This window comes from Notamacropus eugenii, chromosome 3, assembly GCF_028372415.1.
Source record: "Notamacropus eugenii isolate mMacEug1 chromosome 3, mMacEug1.pri_v2, whole genome shotgun sequence".
Taxonomy (NCBI): Eukaryota; Metazoa; Chordata; class Mammalia; order Diprotodontia; family Macropodidae; genus Notamacropus; species Notamacropus eugenii.
The window spans coordinates 20,757,160-20,768,612 of NC_092874.1; the positions used below are offsets into that span (position 1 = coordinate 20,757,160).

General features: G+C 43.6%; 1 pseudogene; it reads right to left on the minus strand.

Annotated features, from left to right (window-relative positions):
• Positions 1-408: 408 nt before the first annotated feature.
• Positions 409-11,416, minus strand: LOC140532513 (actin, cytoplasmic 2-like; annotated as a pseudogene).
• Between the last annotated feature and the right edge of the window lie 37 nt (positions 11,417-11,453).

The following is an 11,453-nucleotide window of genomic DNA, read 5'->3' on the forward strand; positions in this document are numbered from 1 at the left end:
CAGACCACTGGACTAGGCTTTGAGGATGATACAGAGGCCTCGTAAGACTAGGCTCTGACACAGAATAGCTATAATGTTCATAGGGGATGTTTAGCCTTCTGGAGAGAATTACCTGTGATGATAGAATATAACCTTGAGTTCAGGAGCTGTTTCATTTTTGTCTTGGTATCCATGGGTCTCAGTACAGTGACTTAGACATAGTAGGTGCTTAATCACAATAGTATTCTTTGGGGTCATAATAAATATTTACTGAATGTTGAGTCAATGAAGAAATAAATGTGTTGTATCCCTCCCTATACAGAATTTAAATCCCTTAGAGGAGCAAAAACTCTTACCTTTTTTTAAATTTTTGAATTCTCAGCTCCTAGGATAGTTCCTAGTACACAGTAGGCACTTAATAAATTAATGTTAATTTGTTGACTGTATTTATTTTGTACTTATTATATACATGTCATCTCCCTACCCTTCAAATATAAGGAGAGCTTTGAGAGCAGGAATTGCTTCACTTTCTGTCTTCATAAACCTCGACCTGGCCCAGTGCCCGACATATCATGGCCATTTAATATGTCCTAGTTGATTCATTGGGAATTAATTGACTGATGATCTTGGCACCTGACAAGTACCTCAGGAGAGGCAGACCAAGGATTGAGGTGGTGTCTGGTGGAGAAGGTCATTCCCAATGGCAGGGATCAGGTGAGGATGACTCGCTGATGACTCAACATTTCCTACAGTATTTCTTTGATAATTGACGGTGACACATGAGAGATGTGTTTACACAGGAGTCCTGTGGGCAGAGCCAGAGGCCTGATGTCTAAGGACCGAAGCATCTCTTCAAGCTCTCCCCTGGGAGTCAGCTAGATCTGAATTCTCATTTTGGCCTCACTCACTTATAGAATCCATCCACTTAGGCAAAAAGAAGAGGAAATTTGAGGAAATGACCTGAATTCTTCAGGTTAAGGAAACAAAACTCAGCTCAAAAAAAAAAAAAGCTCTAGCCCTTCCTTGAGGAGGAATGGGTTTGAGAAGAGATTTGGCTGGTGATGCAGATTTCACATCCATCTTGATCGCTAGATCACTGTGGAAAGGACCACAAAGATCATCTAGTCCAACTCCTCACCCCCATCCATGTTTTATGATTAGGAAACTGAGGCCATAAAGGGAAATGATTTGCCCAACCAAAGTCACACAGCCAAGGAGTGACAGGGATGCAGTTAGCTAACTGCTCAGCCCTCACACCTCAGTTTATGGAGAGGGGCAGAGAAGTGTTCCGGGCTACCCCTCCCCATCGGTACTGGTTCCCCTGCTGAAGAGTTCTGTTCCTCCTTCTCAGGCTCATCTTTCTGAGATCACTGCCCATTATCTGTCCAAACTCTCTGGAAGGAATTGATTAAATAAACATAAAACAGGTAAGTCAATTAATTTCTCTAGACCTCAGTTTCTTCATCTGTAAAATGAGGGGGTCAGAATAGATGACCTAGAAGCTTATTCAAGCTCTAAATCAGTGATTTTTTTTCCTTTAACATGTACACTTTTATTTAAACTGGTCTTAAGGCAGTGTACAGGTAAAGCTCCTCCCCTCCCTCAAATACTGGCATCAAAACTTGCAGGGAGACTGTAAAGTCTTCATTCATATCTATGTTGAGGCCACGGAGGTAATTTAGGGGGCCACTTAATATGGCTGACAATTTTTAAAAAGGAATCAGTATTAAGGCAGAAGATACAAAAAGTTTTTTTTTTTTAAAGATTACATAATTTGCATGTGAAGCAATACTAGTACCTTCCCGGATGCTTGCAACTCTGTAACAATGCATTATACAATATATGGAACGACTATTTAAAAAAATGTACAATCAAAGTCCTGAAGACCCACTGTAGAACTTTGGGGATGTTTGCCTCCAACATACTTAGACTGCTCATCACCTTCACCATTCCAGTTTTTAAATCCTGAGTCAAGTGCCAAACAAAACAGAACAACAACAAAAAAAAAACCAAAACCAAATAAAGTCATATCAATCTCTTCTCTTTTTTGGAGCAATTATCATGTCACACCTTTCTGACAAAAATTAAAAACCCACGAACAGTCCACTTAGAAGCATTTGTGGTGAACAACGGAGGGCCCTGATTCATCATACTACTGATCACTGATCCACATCTGCTGGAAGGTGGAAAGAGACGCCAGGATGGAGCCTCCAATCCAGACAGAGTATTAGTGCTCAGGTGGGGCAATGATCTTGATTTTCATCATGCTGGGAGCTAGGGCTGTAATCTCCTTCTGCATCCTGTCAGCAATGCCTGGGTGGTAGATGGTGGTACCATAAGACAATGTGGTATTGGCATACAAATCCTTACAGATGTCAACATCACAGTTCATGATTGAGTTAAAGGTAGTTTCATGGATTCCACAGAATTCCATACCTAAGAAAGATGGTTGGAAGAGAGCTTCTGGGCATTGGAACCTCTCATTGCCCATGGTGATAACCTGACCATCAGGGAGCTCATAGCACTTTTACAGAGAAGAGCTAGAAGCAACAGTGGCCATCTCCTGCTCAAAGTCTAGGGCGACATAACACAGCTTCTTCTTGACATCACACACGATTTCCCTCTCAGTTCTGGTAGTGAAACTGTACCCTCTCTCAGTCAGGATCTTCATGAGGTAGTCCGTCAGATCATGGCCAGCCAGATCCAGACAGAGGATGCCATGGGGAAGGGCATAACCTTCATAGATGGGCACAGTGTGGGTCACACCATCACCGGAGTCCATCTCAATACCAGTGGTATGACCAGAGACATACAGGGACAGCATAGCCTGGATGGCAACATACATGGCCGGGGTGTTGATGGTCTCAAACATAATCTGAGTTCTCTTTTTCTCTGTTGGCTTTGAGGTGCTGGGGGGGCTTCTGAGAGCATCACAGGGTACTCTTCAGGGGCCAAGTGGAGCTCACTGTAGAAAGTATGATGCCTGATCTTCTCCATGTCTTCCCAGTTGGCGACAATACCATATTCAATGGAGTACTTCAGGGTCAGAATACCTGTCTTGCTCTAGGCCTCATCCCCCACATAGCTGTCTTTCTGGCCCATATCCACCATCACACCCTGATGTCTGGGGTGCCCAACAATGGAAAGAAAGATGGCAGAAGGGGCATTGTCTTCTCCAAAGCCAGCTTTGCACATTCCAGAACCACTATGAGAGCAGCAATATCATTGTCAATGGTGAACTTTGAAGGTGAACCCTTGAGAGAGAGGGGATGGAGTCACACCTGGAGGCAGGGGGGAGGCACGCTGGGTGGAAGAGCCCACAGCTCTAAATTGGTGATCTTAAGGAAGGTTTATAGTAGTATTGTTTCTCTTTCTAGATGGATGTTTTCCCTAGAGGAAATCCCAAATCCTACAGGGACAAGGGAATAGTTCTCTTGGGAAACCTCTCTAGAGAGGGACCTAACATCACTGGGTGCTACACCACCTTCCTTTATACCTCCGTCCTTCCCCCCACCAAAAGAAACAAAATAGGAGCAATTAAAAAAAAGAGGAAAAAGGTTAAGTGACAATTCTCGATGAATTCTGCATATGAGGCTCCCTTCTCGCCACTGCTGGTGTTCTCTAATAAAGGAAAGTAGTGACTATACAGTTGGATATAGGTAATGTACAAAATGCCTTTATCTTGGAAAAAAGGGACAAGAAGGGGCCTGATTGAGTAACGTTCCTGATAAAAATGTTTAAGTGGAAACAGCAACGACTTCCCTTTCCCAACTCCAAGTAGATGTTCCTTTTTATTTCTCCTCTGGTCTCTCTCCATCAGAGCCCATCCACCACATAGCTGCCAAAGTCATTTTCCTCTAAGCCTGAATCTGACTATGTCAATCGTCTGCTCAATAAACTCCATTGCTTCCTTTCCACCCTATGGGATCCAATTGGGATTTCTCTGTTGGATATTTCAAGCCCTTTCCACCTACATTTCTAGTCCTATGGTACATGACTCCCCTTCATACACTCAATGGCACAGCCAAACTGACCTGTTTGCTCTTAATCAGACAGGACATTCTCCATCCCATCTCTGAGTCTCTACACAGGCTGTTCCCAAAGCTTAGGTTGTGCTCCATCCTCCTCTGTCTCTTAGAAGCCTGATTCCTTCAGTTAAAGTGTGACTGTCTACATGAAATCTCTTCTGATCCTCCAAGCTGCTATTGATTCCCTCTTTCTCTCTCAATTACCTTGTCTCTATTTTGTAGATTTGTGAGTTTGGGGTAATAGATGGAAAGTTGGGTTTAGAGCCAGAAATATCTGAATTCAATCAAGCTCTGCCTCAGATGCCTGCTGATTGTGAGATCCTGGGTAAGTTCCTTCACCTCTCACTGCTTTGGGTGATTTTCTAAGACTAAGTAACAGAGAAGGCACCAACCTGCACTGCTGGAGGGAGTCCTCAGCCAGGACCAGTGCTCTTCCAGTTTTTGTCTGTTTCATTTTCAGGCTCTCTGAGTGGAGTCTAATGTAAATGTCAGGCTTAAACCGGGTTGCTCTTAGCAAATGCTTCCTCAGTGATAGGTGGTTAATTGATTAATTTCTTGTGATTATAAAATGAAAAGAAAACCTAGAGAAAATACTCTGATGAAAGAAGCAGACCTGTTTTTAACTGACTGAGGGAAGAGCAGTAATCAGAGGGAGATGGGGAAGGAAAAAGGACTTTCCCAGGTTGGATTCTCCCAGCCTCAGCAGCTTCAGGAAAGTCAGAAGACTCCAGACCTTCCTGAGGGAAGCAGCCCATGGGATGTGGCTACCAGGCTCCTTCCCGTGATCAGAGAATCTGGGTCAGTTCTGAATCCTTTTCATCTTCTTCCTGTCTTTTCGATGTACTCTCCTTTCCTTTCCCCATTCAAACTTTCACTGGGATGAAATGAACACTTTTCCATTAAGAAAACTGGGCTCCAACATGCAGGCTTTCAAAGTATTTCTGTTAGAGGCTCTTGAGGCCAAGTCCAAGGTCGTTTTACATGCATGCCATTCCTATTAGTCAACAAGAGTGCTGAAACATAACTGGTGAAAAAGTTTTCCCAGATCCTAGGATTTTACAGAATCACTGACTTGGCAGGACCTCAGCAACCAGCTAAGGTAGCTTGTACAAAGGGTCCCTTCCACAATGCTCCCCAAACTGGGCACCTGGCCCCAGCTTCAGGCTGACTGGTGCTGCTTCCTTCTGAGACAAACTGTTTCACTTTCGAAAAGTTCTAACTACTAAGAATTTTCCCCTTATACTCAATGAGCTGTGATCTCATCCATTCTGGAGTTCTGCAGTCTACAGATAGCAGTCCATCCATCCAGACTCTTATCCACATCCTCCTGAATTTCACAACAGGAGACCTACTTTTTCACCTTCCTAGTAATCCCATAATGGGCAAGCTCCCTCCCAGCAACATCTTGCAAAACTGTGATGCCCAGAATAGGTTTCTCCATGTAATTTGCCCAGAACAGAGGACCCCAGGATTGTCTTTTCTCTCATCTGGATACTATGATTCTCTAAATCTCAATGTTGCCATCATCTCCCTCCCCCAATCAAATGTAAGCTCTTTGAGAGGAGGAACGGTTTCACCCTGATTTTTGATTCTCCAACCCCTGGCACATAGCAGTAGGCATAAGAAATGTTTGTTGATTGATTAAAGCAGTGTCAGGCACTGTGCTAAGCACTGGGGATATAGGTACAAAAGAATAAAACAATCCTTATTTACAGTGAGCTTATAGTCTAATGAAGAGACAAATTCTTGTGACATATAGGTATATATAATATGTATTTATAGAGGTAATAGAAAGGATAAAAGAAGGGAGGGAAGAAAGAAAAGAAGGAAGAGAGGGAGGAAGAAATGAATGAAGAGGAGAAGGGATGAGGAAGAAATGAAGGAAGGAAGAAGGGAAGGGAGTATGAGGAATGGAAGGGATGGAGAAAGGGGGAGAGGGAAGAAAGGAAGAAGAGAAAGACTAAGGGAAGAGAGGGAGAAAAGGACAGAAGGAAGGAGAGAAGGAAATGTGTGTGTGAGAGAGAGAAAGCGAGAGAGAGGAAGAGAGAGAGAAAGGGGCAGGGGAAGAATCTGGTTCTATGAGAGGAAGGGGGATTAGCAAGTAAAAGGATTAAGAAAAGCTCCTCACAGAGAAGAGTGTCCAAGTGGCATCTTAAAGGAAGAAAGGGTTAGAGGTCGAGGTAAAGAGAGTGTATTCTAAGAATGGGAGCTGGCTAGCGTGAAGGCATAGCTACAGGAGTGTTTTGGGGTCCGCCAGGTTGTCTGCATAGCAAAGTGCAGAAAGTAACATCCATTGAGTTTGGAAAGATGGGTTGGGTTCAAGACTTACTGGGCTTTAAAAGCAAAGCAGAGGAGCTTGTGTTTTATTCTAAAGGAAATAAGAGAAGTCACAAGAGGGCATTGCACATTCAGATCTCTGGTTAAGGAAAACCACTTTTGCAGCAATCTGTAAAGAGTTGCTTGAGGCAGGGAGACAAATTGGGAGGTGTTTGCAATAATCTGGGTGAGAGGAGAGAAGTAAGGAAGACCTGAACTTAGGTGACAGCTAAATGCTCAGATGGACTCAGATGCTTGAGATGTTGGGAAAGCAGAAATGGCAAGATCTGGCCACTGAATGGCCATGTTGGAGTGAAGGAGACTGAGAAGTCAAGGCTAAGGCCAAGATTATCAACCTGAGGCACTGGAAAGGATAGTAAATCAGTGTAGATGACTTTTTTGCAGGGGGAGGGGAAGCACAACCATGAAGTATTATTACACTGGTCCCAAAACAACGCTTCTTAAACTGTGGGTTTAACCCGGGCCAAAAATTTGGCAACAGTAAAAGGTTTCTGAAAAAGAATCACAATTGGAAAAAGTTTAGTAAGTAAGCCCTGCTCTAAAATTACTGACCCAGTCTGGTCCTCTAAAAATTCCAGATCTTTTCTAGCTAGAAGAAATCACAGACATCATCCAATCCAACCATTCCATTTTACTGATGAGGAAACTGAGGCTCATCATTTGTTAAAGGTCCCATAGTGGCAAAGATGGGATTCAGACTTAGGTCTTCTGATTCCAAAATGCCTTGCTCTTTCCAGGACACTGTGCTGTAAATCGGAAAGTATTATCAGTTGAAGATCATCAGCTGAAATCAGCACCCAGTGAGCCATCCATTATGTCACAAGTACATTTGACTCCCTTGCCCCCCACCCCCATCTATATCTGCTGACTCCCTGTCCTAGCAAGCAGAGCAAAATCTAGGCAGCCCAAAGAATGATTCTTCCAGGGCAGGGAGCAATGTTTTTGTAGCCAGATTCCCATTTTTGATGTTCAGTTTGATGCTTTTAGTTAGAGAACATTCTCTTCTGACAAATATTTACACCCAAACCTTAACATACCTGAAACAGGTGACTTCCTCAGAGGGGCACTCCCTCTACAGACACAGATTATAAACCCCCAGGACCTTAATGGCTGATCTTCATGAATTGCTGTGCCTAAAAAAATGTCCCTATCTCTGGTGAGGGGCATATAGTAGTCTGGCTCCCCAAAATAGACATAGGCACTAGAAGGTACCCAAGGTCCTTCCATGGTGACAGGATTTCTACAGGTATAGAACATTGAAAACTTAGAGTCCGGAAGACTGAATCCCACCTCTGACACTTAATATCTGTGTGACTGGACATATCACTTATCCTCCCTAAACCTTAGTTTGCTTATCTGTAAAGTGGGGATGATGCCGTTGTTTGTCCTTCATTTTCAAAAAAGACCAACAGCATCACCCAGTGATATCTTGACTTTCCAGTGAATTGGATTTAAGAGAGGCAGAGTTTCACAAAGTTGTCAGCTTTACTCTCTCTTCTGAGTAACTGAAGTCCAGTGGCAGGACAAAGGTCAACCTGACTGGGATGCAATGGATGACCTAGGCATCTTCCATGTCTGATCAAACTCTAAGCTCTCCATAAGTGCCTGCTTCAGCCACCTTCATGGTCACTGGGACATATGGCTCTCATCCATCCATTCCATTGGGAAAATCTTCCCAGGCTTGAGGCATACTTTGCCCTAACTCACTAACAGGTTCCCATGGATTATCTTGAGATTGATCTCACAACTGTTCTTTTGCACTGGCTTTTCCCTCTACTTGGAATATACTTTCTCCTCATTTGCCTCTCAGAATCTCTGGTTTCCTCAAGTTCCATCTTCTTCATGGAAATTTCCTGATGCCCACCTGCTAGCGCCCTACAGTCCTTATTTTCCGTGTACCTACATGCATACCCTCGATAGAATGTGAGCACTTTGAGGGCAGGGATTAATTACTTCCCTTTAGTCTTTACATCCGCAGTACCTAGTCCAGTGTCTGGCACACAGCAGCATTTAATAAAGTCTTGCTGATTAACTGAAATGAGATGATGTATTAAAGAGCTTTGTAGACTTTAAAGCACTATTTAAGTGTCAGTTTTTACTGTTATTGCCTTGGTGATCCTAGCATCCCCTCTAAGAGGGGATATCTCTAGGAGGCGTCAGAATACGACCTTAGCACACAATTTTTGCTTATGAAATCAATTTTTTGGTCCACACCTATGATTTCATTAGTGTAGGAAAAGTCCCTTCCACCAATGTGAACCCACATCCTGCAACTCTTTTGAAAGAGAGCTGCCTGGGGTACTGAGAAGTCACTTGTCCAGTGTCACATGACCAGTATGCATATTAAAGGGAAAACGTGAACCCAGGTCAGGGTGGGGGACTGGAGGAGCCATGACAAAAGCAACTGACCAGTGGTTAATGGGAAACAGGAGATTGTGGTACAGAAAAAGGTGAAAGGGGTCCTTCCACTCGAGGAAGATTAGGATGTGCTTTAATGCAGGTCAGCAGGTGCCAGGATCCGCCACAAGCCCAGTGCCTTCCTCTCCCCAAACTCTTAATTCAGGGTTTTCTCCATTTGGAATTCAGTTTGAAAGTCAACAGAAAAATTTAATTTACTTTACTAAAATTTGCTTTGTAGCTAACTTGGCTGAACCCTATTTTAAAAAGCAAGAGATACTTAAAAGTTTTCCTGTAGATTACTGTTCTGCTGATTCAGTTTAATTCAAGAAGCATTTATTAAATGTCAACTCTTTTGCGGGAGGGATGGCAAAGAAAAAAACTGTCTCTCTTCTCAGGGAGTTTACTATTCTACTAGGCAGCTACAACAAGTTTCCAGTTCAATATAAATATACTTCTAAAGGTAGTAGGTGCAATGGAGAGCAATACAATTGAGGTGGGGGGTGTGGAAAGAAGAGGGGGTTGGGGATTCCAAGAGGTAGAAATCATAAGATCATAGATTTAGAGCTGAAAAGGAGCTTAGGGGCCATGAAGTCCAACCAAGTAACAACCCATGGTACAGGTAAAGAAACTAAGGCTGAGTGTGACTGCACAGAGTGATACAGCCAATAAGGCAAGATTTTCAGATCTTTGTAATTCCAAGCTCTGTACTCTATCTACTGAACCACCTAGGAGGGGGGAACTTTCTAAGTACAGGAGGGTAGCCTGTGCAGGCTCGGAGATTGCGTTCTGCATTGAAGCAGCAGCAAAGTGGGCCAATTTGGCTGGGATACAGAAGGCTACAATGAGGAGGTGTAATTTGCGATAAATGGGGAAAGATGGGCTGGAGCCAAGTTGTGAAGGCTCTAATGCCAAACTGAAGAGTTTCAACTTTTTCCTGGAGCAGAGAGAGCCCCAGGAGCTTTCTGAACAGAGAAGTGACACCATCAAAACCATGCTTTAGGAAAGTCACTTTGATGGCTCTATGGAGGAGAGGTGGGAGAGAAGAGAGACTTATAACAGAGACATCAATGAGGAGGCTGTTGAGGTAGTCCCCAGGGAAAGGTGATGAGAGCTTGAGGTTGTGTTGAACAGTTGATCAATGGGAAATTCGGTGAAGATCAAATTAACATGACTTGGCAACTTATTGAATATGTGGGGAGAAGTGAGGGGTCAAGCAGAATGCCAAGGTTACAAACCTGGCTGACCAGAAGGTACCTTGATCCCCTCAACAGAAGGAGGGAAAGGTAAGAAGACCTGGAGAAAAAGATGAGCTCTATTTGAGACCTTTGGAGAATATTCAGGTGGAGCTATCAAGTACAGTGGACAATTTCTTAAAGGCAAGAAATTTCGTTCTTCTCTGCAAGGTTATAATACCCAGGGCAATGCATGTCCTAAGTGGGCTTTCAATAAATAAACCCCTTGGAACTTTATTCCTGTTTTAAATTGTGTTCTGTGGCTTACAATGCTATTACTAAACTATACCTGGACAATAGGCAGCTTCTACTGTTTCCATGCTCTTTCTAAGAAGGATTCACTTCTATTTTCTCAAGTGAAGTATTTATTCTATGGCACTTCATCTCCGTAAAGGATCCTGGAACTTTCAAGTTGAAAGGGACCTTAGCAACTGCAGCCCAACCCACTGTCCTGATGAGGAAACTGAGGCCTAGAGAGGGAAAGAGTTGTTCAATTTTACACAGTTAGAGATAAAGCTAAGACTCTATGTGATCCAGGTATACTGAGTCTTCTTCCAGTGTTTTCCCCACTATATCAGTGTTGGGAAAGGATCCTGGTATATGAGAATTGTTTTAAATTAATCTGATATTCACTTCTTCTTGGACAGAGCTTTATTATAGAGAAAGAAAATGGAAAGTCGAAGAAAGGAAGGAAGGGAAGGAAGGAGAGAGAGAGCGAGCAAAGAAGTAATGTATTACAACGGAGAAACACTGGATTTGAAACCAGAGGACCTGGGTTCCAGTCCTGACTCTACTACTTACTACCTGTAGGGCCTTGGGTAAGCCACAGCTTCTCTGGGCCTCAGTTTCTTCATCTGTAAAATGAGGGAGTTGGACTCTGTCTTCTTTAATAGGGTTCCTTCCAAATCTCATCCTAAGATAAAAGAAGCTCCCACACAGGTGAGCACAAAGTTAATACTTAATAAATGTTGAATTGTTTAACTGAAATGAAGGAGGGTGGGGAGAGAGAGACAAAGAGAGACAGAGACAGACAGGCAGAGAGAGACAGAGAGAACGCTTATCTACCTGGGTCCTACTACGTGCCCATCAAGAAAACCCCAAAAGGAGTCACAAAGAGTAGGACACTGCGAAAAAAAGATTGAACCACCACAAAAATGACCTGCCCAAGGTACCTTTTTCCCTGTACCTTCTCTAAGGTTAAAAAAATATGCTTGTCCGTGAAAGGCTGTGATCTTTCTGGCTAGGTCCCCGGAAACATGACCCCTGCCTCCAAATCCAAGGCAGTCGGGCAGGTTCACTTCGCACAGGCGAGAGTAGTGTAGCTGCCTCCCAAAGGGCTCCCATTGTGACATCAGCGGTTCGAGGATCCGGACCCAAGTAGCCTTTTCCGAACGTTCCAAGTGCAACCGATTGGCTCCCCAGCATTATGACGTCACGGGCCGAGCAGGCTCCGCTCTCCGGAGGCGCGGCAGGAAGG